Raw genomic sequence first — 12500 nt, forward strand, 5'->3', positions numbered from 1 at the left:
GCGCCTATAGTACCATCGAAAGTTGATAGGGCAGACATTCGAATGAGACGTCGCCGCCGCAGAGGGCGCGCGATCGGCCCGAGGTTATCTAGAGTCACCAAAGCGGCCGGGGGGCCCGAGCCCCCCGGATGGGTTTTGGGTCTGATAAATGCACGCATCCCCCGAGAGGTCAGCGCTCGTTTGCATGTATTAGCTCTGGAATTACCACAGTTATCCGAGTAACGTGTGGAGCGATCAAAGGAACCATAACTGATTTAATGAGCCATTCGCAGTTTCACTGTACCGACCGTGTGCACTTAGACCTGCATGGCTTAATCTTTGAGACAAGCATATGTTACTGGCAGGATCAACCAGGTAGCTGCACCGTGGGAAAAGGGGGTGAAACGTCACTCCCCGCCACGTGGGTCGGCCCTACCGAGACCCTTTTCGGGGCCCCGGGTCGGGCGCGGCCGCTCTCGGTGCGTTTGTTCGGAGCAGCACTCCTTTCGGATCTGCTGTCCCGACAGAGGAGAACCAGGAAATGTCGATTCGTGGGGCACGCTGGCAAACAGGAGTGGGGCCACGAGTTCAGATGCAGAGCCCCGGACATCGCTGTGCCTGCGGCCGCCGTTTTCGGACTGTCTCAGCGTAGGGGACTGGCCGCCTAAGTCTCCCAAAGATAGGTACGGGAAGGGTAAACAAAACCCATCCCTGGAAGCTGACCCGCAGCATGGGGTAGGATCCCTCTGCTTCTTTTTATGAAGCCTGGCAGGTGCCTACCCAAGGCGGGTCTGGTTTTCCGGTAGAGCAGCATCTCCACGTCGGTTGTCATCGTTCAGACACCTTCATTTCGTACTGCCCTCTGAAATCCTGACGGCCCCGCACTGGAAACGCCCATGCCCACGTTGTGCTCGGCCCGCCCGAAATAACCTCCTATGCAGAAGGGGTGCGACATGCCTGGGATCCTCTCTGACGTTGACGAGGGTCCAAGATTTCTTAACATGACATTCCTTAGCATAGAGGCGCTTGTACAAGTGTCCTTGTACCGCCCACTGGAGTTCCTGGCAATACGAAGAGGACGGAGATAAAAGGGAGATGACGAGGCACCAATAAGGGAATGTTTGGGTTGATGGAACGAGACATGATCTAATAATGGTGTACGTGACTGGGGTCCTATATATGGCTTGGATTTGTTCAATAAATTCAAGAGATAAGAGAGAATCTTTGACTGTCTGTCTTATTCCTCTCTTCTCCTCAAAGAATTCTTTGAGCGTCGATCTTTCTTCCTGGTGATACTTAATCATTAATTTTAAGTTTGCCATAATAATTAACATTCCCTAATCAGAAGCCCTGGATGAACAGAGAGGTTCGCACTCTGCTCAAAGCCAGAGATGCTGCCTTCAGATCAGGATGCAGGGAAGCATACAGCTTGGTCAGAGCTAACCTGAGGAGAGGAATAGCTATAGCCAAGCACTGCTACAAACGCCGGTCCTGATTCACAAAAAAAACAAAAGCAGATGCACATAAATGGAAAAACCTAATGCGTACAAAAGAAGGGCAAAAAACAAGACTGGTGGTCTGAGATTTCTTACCATGGCATCCCTCAGCATAGAAGCGCTCAGGGTACGAGCGTCCTTTGTACCGCCCACTGGAGTTCCTGGCAATATGAAGAGACTAATAGCTATAGCCAAGCACTGCTACAAATGCCGGATTGAGGAGCACTTTACCTCCTCTGACCCTCGGTGTACGTGGCAGGGAATACACGCCCTGACTGACTATAAACCAACTAGCTTTGTTCCATTTACCAACAGTGCTTCACTCCCTGATAAGCTGAACAACTTTTACGCTCGTTTCGACCAGATGATAATGATATCTTCAATAAACGATCCTCCACCGATGACAACCCACTTGTACTTTCCACTTCGGACGTCAGTCGCATGCTGAGTAGAGTGAATGCACGGAAGGCAGCTGGCCCTGATGGTGTACCTGGCCGTGTGCTGAGTGCTTGTGCTGTGGAACTTGCGGGTGTCTTCGCTCTCAACAGAACTACACACTGCATAACCCACCTCAATAATTTCCAAGTGCTTTAAAAGACTAGTTCTTTCTCACTTGAAATCCTGCCTGCCTGCTACGCTGGACCCACACCAGTTTGCTTATCGTTGCAACAGATCCACCGAGGACGCTATCTCAACAGCACTACACACTGCACTAACCCACCTCGCTTGGAAGCATAAGGAAGCATAAAGTAATCTAAATCTCCCTGGTAGGCGGCTGCGTCGACCTTGGACCTCAGAAAATAAAGTGGACCCACACCAGCAGATGACATGGGACACCAAACCGCCACTGACTGTGGAAACTTTACAGGGTAGCTCGAACAATGTGGATTCCGTGCCTCTCCTCTCTTCCTCCAGATTCTGGGACCTTGATTTCTATAGGAAATGGTCCTTGGTCTTCCAGGACCAAGATGGCATCGCGATCACACTGCGAGGCTCAGCGTCTTACCGGTTTTAGTGATGTTATACTTCTGTACTTAGCTATCTCCAGTTTTCTTGCGCAAATAACTCTTGCGAACTACAGTTACGACAGACAGACACTTTTGGAAATTAACATTCACTGCACAAACACCGGATTCAGCATCGGTTGGACTTTAACCAGCTTCAAAACAACACCCCTCCCCCATCTTGGACTTTCCGATCATCTTTCTTTGTTCCTGCTTCCCAAATACACTCCAGTCATGCAGAGGATTAAGCCTTCAACCAGAACTGTAAAGTTCTGGATGGATGGGGCTGACTCCTTCCTTCAGCAACAGTTCCAGCACACCGACTGGAGTGAGTATGCTGCCCGAGCCTGCACAGGCTCACACATCCACTTGGACACCTACACTAACTCTGTCCTGAAATGCATCAACAAGCGCTCAGGGTACAAGCGTCCTCTGTACCGCCCACTGGAGTCCCTGGCAATATGAAGAGACTAATAGCTATAGCCAAGCACTGCTACAAACGACGGATTGAGGAGCACTTTACCTCCTCTGACCCTCGGCGTATGTGGCAGGGAATACACACCCTGACTGACTATAAACCAACTAGCTTTGTTCCATCTACCAACAGTGCTTCACTCCCTGATGAGCTGAACAACTTCTACGCTCGTTTCGACCAGATGATATTGATATCTTCAATAAACGATCCTCCACCGACGACAACCCACTTGTACTTTCCAATTCGGACGTCAGTCACATGCTGAGCAGAGTGAATGCACAGAAGGCAGCTTGCCCTGATGGTGTACCTGGCCGTGTGCTAAGAGCTTGTGCTGTGGAACTTGCGGGTGTCTTCGCTCACATCTTTAATGTTTCGCTTGCCCAGGCAGCTGTACCATCTATCTTTAAGTCAGCCATTATTGTGCCTGTGCCTAAGCATTCTACTGCTTCAGACTTTAATGACTTTCGACCTGTAGCACTCACCCCAATAATTTCCAAGTGCTTTAAAAGACTAGTTCTTTCTCACTTGAAATCCTGCCTGCCTGCTACGCTGGACCCACACCAGTTTGCTTATCGTTGCAACAGATCCACCGAGGACGCTATCTCAACAGCACTACACACTGCACTAACCCACCTCGCTTGGAAGCATAAAGTAATCTAAATCTCCCTGGTAGGCGGCTGCGTTGACCTTGGACCTCAGAAAATACAGTGGACCCACACCAGCAGATGACATGGGACCCCAAACCGCCACTGACTGTGGAAACTTTACAGGGTACCTCGAGCAATGTGGATTCCGTGCCTCTCCTCTCTTCCTCCAGATTCTGGGACCTTGATTTCTATAGGAAATGGTCCTTGGTCTCCCAGGACCAAGATGGCATCGCGATCACACTGCGAGGCTCAGCGTCTTACCAGTTTTAGTGATGTTATACTTCTGTACTTAGCTATCTCCAGTTTTCTTGCGCAAATAACTCTTGCGAACTACAGCTACAAGAGACAGACTCTTTTGGAAATTAACATTCACTGCACAAACACCGGATTCACGCAATCTTTGACTGTCTGTCTTATTCCTCTCTTCTCCTCAAAGAATTCTTTGAGCGTCAATCTTCCTTCCTGGTGATACTTAATCACTAATTTTAAGTTTGCCATAATAATTAACATTCCCTAATCAGAAGCCCTGGATGAACAGAGAGGTTCGCACTCTGCTCAAAGCCAGAGATGCTGCCTTCAGATCAGGACGCCGGGAAGCATACAGCTTGGTCAGAGCTAACCTGAGGAGAGGAATAGCTATAGCCAAGCACTGCTACAAACGCCGGTCCTGATTCACAAAAAAAACAAAAGCAGATGCACATAAATGGAAAAACCTAATGCGTACAAAAGAAGGGCAAAAAACAAGACTGGTGGTCTGAGATTTCTTACCATGGCATCCCTCAGCATAGAAGCGCTCAGGGTACGAGCGTCCTTTGTACCGCCCACTGGAGTTCCTGGCAATATGAAGAGACTAATAGCTATATCCAAGCACTGCTACAAACGCCGGATTGAGGAGCACTTTACCTCCTCTGACCCTCGGCGTATGTGGTAGGGAATACACACCCTGACTGACTATAAACCAACTAGCTTTGTTCCATGTACCAACAGTGCTTCACTCCCTGATGAGCTGAACAACTTTTACACTCGTTTCGACCAGATGATATTGATATCTTCAATAAACGATCCTCCACCGACGACAACCCACTTGTACTTTCCACTTCGGACGTCAGTCGCATGCTGAGCAGAGTGAATGCACGGAAGGCAGCTGGCCCTGATGGTGTACCTGGCCGTGTGCTAAGAGCTTGTGCTGTGGAACTTGCGGGTGTCTTCGCTCTCAACAGCACTACACACTGCACTAACCCACCCCGCTTGGAAGCATAAGGAAGCATAAAGTAATCTAAATCTCCCTGGTAGGCGGCTGCGTTGACCTTGGACCTCAGAAAATACAGTGGACCCACACCAGCAGATGACATGGGACCCCAAACCGCCACTTACTGTGGAAACTTTACAGGGTACCTCGAGCAATGTGGATTCCGTGCCTCTCCTCTCTTCCTCCAGATTCTGGGACCTTGATATCCATAGGAAATGGTCCTTGGTCTCCCAGGACCAAGATGGCGTCACGATCACACTGCGAGGCTCAGCGTCTTACCGGTTTTAGTGATGTTATACTTCTGTACTTAGCTATCTCCAGTTTTCTTGCGCAAATAACTCTTGCGAACTACAGTTACGACAGACAGACACTTTTGGAAATTAACATTCACTGCACAAACACCGGATTCAGCATTGGTTCGACTTTAACCAGCTTCAAAACAACACCCCACCCCCATCTTGGACTTTCCGATCATCTTTCTTTGTTCCTGCTTCCCAAATACACTCCAGTCATGCAGAGGATTAAGCCTTCAACCAGAACTGTAAAGTTCTGGATGGATGGGGCTGACTCCTTCCTTCAGCAACAGTTCCAGCACACCGACTGGAGTGAGTATGCTGCCCGAGCCTCCACAGGCTCACACATCCACTTGGACACCTACACTAACTCTGTCCTGAAACACATCAACAACTGTGTGGACTGACTTTGACTGTCTGTCTTATTCCTCTCTTCTCCTCAAAGAATTCTTTGAGCATCGATCTTTCTTCCTGGTGATACTTAATCATTAAATTTAAGTTTGCCATAACAATTAACATTCCCTATTCAAATGCCCTGGATAAACAGAGAGGTTCGCACATTGCTCAAAGCCAGAGATGCTGCCTTCAGATCAGGACGCCGGGAAGCATACAGCTTGGCCAGAGCTAACCTGAGGAGAGGAATAGCTATAGCCAAGCACTGCTACAAACGCCGGTCCTGATTTACAGAAAAAAGAAAAGCAGATGCACATAAATGGAGAAACCTAATGCATACAAAAGAAGGGCAAAAAACAAGACTGGTGGTCCGAGATTTCTTGGCATGGCATCCCTCAGCATAGAAGCGCTCAGGGTACAAGCGTCCTTTGTACCGCCCACTGGAGTTCCTGGCAATATGAAGAGACTAACAGCTATAGCCAAGCACTGCTACAAACTCTGGATTGAGGAGCACTTTACCTCCTCTGACCCTCGGCGTATGTGGCAGGGAATACACACCCTGACTGACACTGACACACCCATCTCAGTTACCTCCATCGTGTATATTTGTAATATTGTACTATAGTGAGAAAGGTTTATTCTATTTTATTTCACTCAGCATGTAGCCAGATAGGCTATTTACTTTGGTGCAGTTTATTATATAAAGTTTATGCACTTTATTAACAAGTTTTCCAGTGTCTGCAGTCATCTTTCTCTAAAACTCACACAAAGACATTATTTGAACTATAATTCCAAAACACCTCAAGTCTGCCTCCTTTGTACTAATTTTGGATTGTTTTCTCACTGATGATTTGTCAAAATAGCTAAAGTTCAGATTTTAAGTAAATTTGCCTTTTGAAAAACTGCCTCCTTTGTACTAATGTAGGATTGTTTTCACAGTGCAAAAAGTGGCATATTGATTAGTCAAAATAGCTCTGATATGTTGTAACCTTATTTTAAGTAGTTTTTGTCTTTTGAAAAACTGCCAATAGGTAAAGATATTTTTACATAAATTTATACAAAAAACAACCCTCAGCTACTTGTAAAAAGGACATTTTTACTTAAACATTTAAAAACCCAAGTAAAAGAATATTATCAGGACATTTTTTCTTGTTTTAAGTCAAAATATCTCACCCCATTGGCAAAGTGTTTTTCTTGACAAGTAAATATGACTCAAATTAAACTTAAATACTATTTTTGAGCAATTTTTACTTAACTGAATTTTTTATTTATATTTCTCAAGGTTTTTGTAGGTTTCACATCAAATAATACTGCATTAGATCAACAAATATAAACTAAAAAGCTTAAATAATTCTTTATTGTGTGTATTCTAAATAAACAAGTATTATTTCATTATATTTTTGAAAGATTATAATAATAATTATCAGCAGCTGAGAAAACTGCCAAAGTACCAAAATATTTTTTATTTGTTGAGACTGTTGCCCTAAACTAAACTCCTGAAAGTCTGTGCCTGCTGTGACTCTCAGAGCTTTGTCAGTCAACACAGTTCACACTATCACCCATCCCCCCGTTTTAGCACCTAGTAGTGGCTTAATGTACATAACAAAATGTGGCCTAATGGGTTGCAAATTACCCCAGCACTGCCATTTGGCAGCCTCTGGTAGAAAAAGGGGGTATATGAAAATCCTGATAGTTCTAGTGTTGACATTCTGACTGGTGTTCGCTCAGAAGCTTTTAAATTTTTCGCTTCCACCTTAAGTAATGCAGCAGTAACATTAGCTAACTTGAAAATTTGAAAGTAAGGCGTTCGGACAAGAGTTTCAGAAGGGCAGGCTGGCTCACTGTGGTTACGTGTTTGTCGGTTTACTGGCATTATACATATATCAAAGATAGTTGGAAACTTTGTGAAAGGACGTTTGTGTTGCCTTATCAAAGTAGCCAACACTTTAAAAATGTTAATGTCTATGGATGTTGGGCATGTTAAAAGTATTAAAAACATTACAAAACACTTCAACGAATGATAAATATATACGCCATCCCAATCCCAATATATTTGCCTGTAATGGAATATATTGGAATCGGGACGTTCCGGGAGCCACCTGGTGGATTGATGCAAAAGTGCGGGTAAAAGGCCCAAACTTTGAGGATTTTTAGCTCTCACCACGTGTGCCCAGGACCCGACCCCGGGCTCTGCAAAGTAAATCGTCTAGGGGGCGCCGCGCGCTAGGCCGATAAGGTCCACCAAGCGGCGTATCATATATGTGGATTGGGATGGTGTGGTACTACGAAGAGGTAAGCAACTGCTATTTTGTCCACTAAATGGCTTTTCGGAACTAAGACCCCACCACCACCTGTTAGGTCTAAATGGAATTGTGGACCCATTTGTGGCCACATACTTATATATGTTAAGATAGGATAAATCTCCTTCAAAATTATATTGAACAAAAAAATCTGAATTAAAAAAGGGCTTTTTTCAGCAGTAAATTCAGTGGTGGTTGAAGTGAGGGGTATATATATCTATGTTTGTGTGCGCTTTTAAACGTATTTATGTTTATATAAATATTATGTTTGTATAATGTTTATACAAAATCTCATAAACATTGTTCAGAACATTAAACACTGGAATTGTTTCCGTTATTTGGTAAGTTAAGGCTTTATGTTGTTTCAGCAATAACGCCATACACCAGTTGGTGGCAGTAAAGCATCATGATTCACGAAATACACAAACTTAACGTGTTAACACGTTCATAACGCGTCAATACCTTAACGTGTTAACACGAAATTATACGCTACGTGTCAACACGGAGAATCCAACACGTTTAGAGCATAATTTAAAACAAATGAAAAAAAAACAGAGGAATTCAAGTTTATAAAGTGTATTGGACTAAAAACAATAAGCTTGTAGCCTACTTAGTGTATACTCAAATACCTACATGCAAAATTGAGCCATGCTTTGGTACTGCGTTCTTATAATGTTTTTTGTGAATTGACTACACTCGGCTCAGAGTCACAGTCAGAAAACAGCGTTGGCCCACAGCAGGCTCAGTGTCACTTTTCTGAGTGTTCTTCGTCAGTAGTCATGGGGGTCCAGGTGTAAGGAATGTCGTTGGTCTCTAAGCGTATTGGATTTGACCATGTTTTTTATGAGATTTTGTATTAACATTATACATATATAAATACGTTTAAAAGCACACACACACACACACACACACACACACATATATATATATATATATATATATATAAACCCCTCACTTCAACCACCACTGAACTGCTGAAAAAGCCCTTTTTTAATTCAGAATTTTTTGTTCAATTTCATTTTGAAGGAGATTTATCCTCTCTTAATTTATATATAGAAGTAGATACACATAATTAAATAAAACATGAGTAACTTAATGTATCGTTAAACATACAATACGTTTACAGAAAGAGGAGGATCTGGAAAGTTAATTTCACCATGGGTTTGTATTGACACTGTATTGTTTAGCAGTATGCTATTAAAAGAATGCACATAATTTATCAATGTCAAATCTCAGTATGTGTCACACACATAGTGTGAGAGAATAGTGATGTTTGTTTGATATACAATTATGAAAAGCTTTAGAGCATGTTATGAATGAAGTTATATAATAATATGCATGTTTACAAATTTTAAGGTACTAAACACCAGAGGTTTTTTATTGTGAAAAATTAACTTCCAGTTGCTATGGGGATCAGCTTACTAATATTGCTGTCTTCACACTGCTCACGTAGGGCTCAACGTAGCCATAGGTCAGTGCTTCGCTCACTATGTTATGAATAATTCAGATGAAACGTAGGGACTACGTTCACAAAGGATTTATGTTTCGTGTCAGCTACAGTGTGTGATGTAAATCCAATCATGAATATGTAAGTAGGCCCGTATGGATTAGTTAAATGCTGTTTTAACTACAGTAACTGAAAAATATCACTGGTGAACGAGACAAAATACATATTCAATTATAACTGATATCACAACAAAAATATAGAATTAGAAACAGTACATAAAAACCCAAACAAAGTGTAGTGTAGCGAAACTGGTGGACTCTCTCTTTGTCTGTGTGTAGATGGATATAATCTCGGTGTGGGGACTAAAACTTGTTTACAGACTCACATTTTTAGTTATACAAATACACGCATTTTTGTGTGTGTACGATTGTTTACATGTGTAAGGAAGAGACGTTATAAAAAATAACTAAATACTCTATAAAGGACTTAAATCCAGGATAATAAGTCTGAATTAATGAAGACACGGCCCCTGTGCATAACTCGTGCGGGAGTTTAAATATCATTTGATTAGAATACAACACTTTTCATGTGTTTAATGAATATATTTTTTGTTAAATATTGGTTTTAATCATAACATAAATGTGTCGCTTTGTCAGTTAGCAAAGTTACATCAGCCAGTAATGTTAAGCTACAGCCCGGTCTCACACCTACTCGTGATATAGTAATCTGCAATTCGTGACATATCGCATATTTTCAGCATGAATTGCAGTCTCCTATATATGTGACTATATCACAAGTAGGTGTGAGACCAGGTTGTAAGCTATCACTACCTCGGGATGTAAAGGTCTTCCATGTGTCTTAGCAAATTACAAATAATTAAAATAAATGTTTTACAGTTACTGAAAGACATCTACGAAGAAATGTACTGCTTAAATATAATATATAACACTTGTGTCAAATATATTGCAATTGGGATGGTTAAAGTAAAGACTTATACATTTTGGGAAAACATTTTATATAGTTAAAAAAAATACATGTTTCCATACAGCCCAAGTCCCTCTGATCCTTTTTCTGTAATTAGAAGTGTAAAATTCTACTGTCAAAAACCCATATATGTTTTTGACTGGAATATATTGGAAGTTGGATTATCAGATCTTGGCTTAGGAGTGAAATATCTTCAAAGTAAGACCAGTTTCGTCTAAGTCTGAGTGTCATCAACTCAGGGTGTGAGTTTGGAGATGATTGGAGGACATAAATTTTTTCACTTAAAAACAACTCATAGGGGGACCCCTTTTAGTTTTTTTGAGTGAAAATATTTATTCTCTCCAATCTTCTCCAAACTCACACGCTGAGTAAGATAGACCCAGACAAAGATAGACCCGTTTGTAAAAACCTCTTATGTTGTTCTGAAGCTGAGATCTGATAATCCTACTTCCAATATATTCAAGTCAAAAAAAAATATATGGATTTTGGACAGTAGAATTTTACAACTCCAAAGACAGATATGAGATCAGGGAGTCATGGGATATATGGCTAAATGTATTTTTAGACATTACAATTATGTTTTCCTAAAACGTGCTCTGATGACAATATGTAGTGATGGGACACCATCCCACTTTGAACATATTTGACACAATATATATGGTAATTGAACAAGCATCCCACTTACAATATATTTGAAGCCATAAGGATGTATGGTAATTGGACAACCATCTCATTTCCAATATATTTGACACCATCAGGATATAGGGGAATTGGACAACTATCCCACTTACAATATATTTGACACCATCAGGATGTATGGGAATTGGACAACCATCCCACTTCCAATATATTTGACACCATCAGAATATATTGCAATTGGACAACCATCCCACTTCCAATATATTAGACACCATCAGGATAACCATCCCACTTCCAATATATTTGACATCATCAGAATATATTGCAATTGGACAACCATCCCACTTCCAATATATTAGACACCATCAGGACAACCATCCCACTTCCAATATATTTGACACCATCAGAATATATTGCAATTGGACAACCATCCCTCTTCCAATATATTTGACACCATCAGGATGTATGGGAATTGGACAACCATCCCACTTCCAATATATTTGACACCATCAGAATATATTGCAATTGGACAACCATCCCACTTCCAATATATTAGACACCATCAGGACAACCATCCCACTTCCAATATATTTGACACCATCAGAATATATTGCAATTGGACAACCATCCCTCTTCCAATATATTTGACACCATCAGAATATATTGCAATTGGACAACCATCCCACTTCCAATATATTAGACACCATCAGGACAACCATCCCACTTCCAATATATTTGACACCATCAGAATATATTGCCATTGGACAACCATCCCTCTTCCAATGTATTTGACACCATCAGAATATATTACAATTGGACAACCATCCCACTTCCAATATATTTGACACCATCAGAATATATTGCAATTGGACAACCATCCCACTTCCAATATATTTGACAGCAATTGGACAACCATCCCACTTCCAATATATTCGGAGGCCGGAAATACCCCATCCCAAACCCAATATAATATACATGTGTTGGGACATTCCATGTGCCACCTGGTGGACTGATGAAAAATTGCGGATAAAAGGCCCAAACTTTGATTATTCATATCTCTTTCCACGTGAGGAGTAGAGACTCAGCGAGGGCGCGGAACTTCGTGGCGTGTTCCCCTGAGCGCACTGGACCCGCTCTCGGGCTCGGCAAAAATCATTTAACGGGCGCCGCGCGCTAGCGCTCTGGTCCCGTCCGATGGCAATATACCATATGTGGATTGGGATGTTGAGTGGCTTTCTTAAGTTAAGGCTTTATGTTGTTTCAGCAATAACGCCATACACCAGTTGGTGGCAGTAAAGCATCATGATTCACGAAATACACAAACTTAACGTGTTAACGCGAAATTATACCCTACGTGTCAACACGGAGAATCCAACACGTTTAGAGCATAATTTAAAACAAATGAAAAAAAAAAAAAAACAGAGGAATTCAAGTTTATAAAGTGTATTGGACTAAAAACAATAAGCTTGTAGCCTACTTAGTGTATACTCAAATACCTACATGCAACATTGAGCCATGCTTTGGTACTGCGTTCTTATAATGTTTTTTGTGAATTGACTACACTCGGCTCAGAGTCACAGTCAGAAAACAGCGT

General features: G+C 42.2%; 1 non-coding gene across 1 annotated transcript in view; it reads right to left on the reverse strand.

The window, feature by feature from the left end:
* The window catches only part of LOC136681720 (18S ribosomal RNA), a 1839-nt gene extending 1482 nt beyond the window's left edge, over positions 1-357 (reverse strand). Inside the window, exon 1 of the ribosomal RNA XR_010798101.1 lies at positions 1-357. This exon is cut by the window's left edge and continues 1482 nt beyond it. This is a non-coding gene — a ribosomal RNA (18S ribosomal RNA).
* Positions 358-12500: the final 12143 nt, after the last annotated feature.

The sequence above is a fragment of the Hoplias malabaricus genome, unplaced genomic scaffold, assembly GCF_029633855.1.
Source record: "Hoplias malabaricus isolate fHopMal1 unplaced genomic scaffold, fHopMal1.hap1 scaffold_179, whole genome shotgun sequence".
Lineage (NCBI taxonomy): Eukaryota > Metazoa > Chordata > Actinopteri > Characiformes > Erythrinidae > Hoplias > Hoplias malabaricus.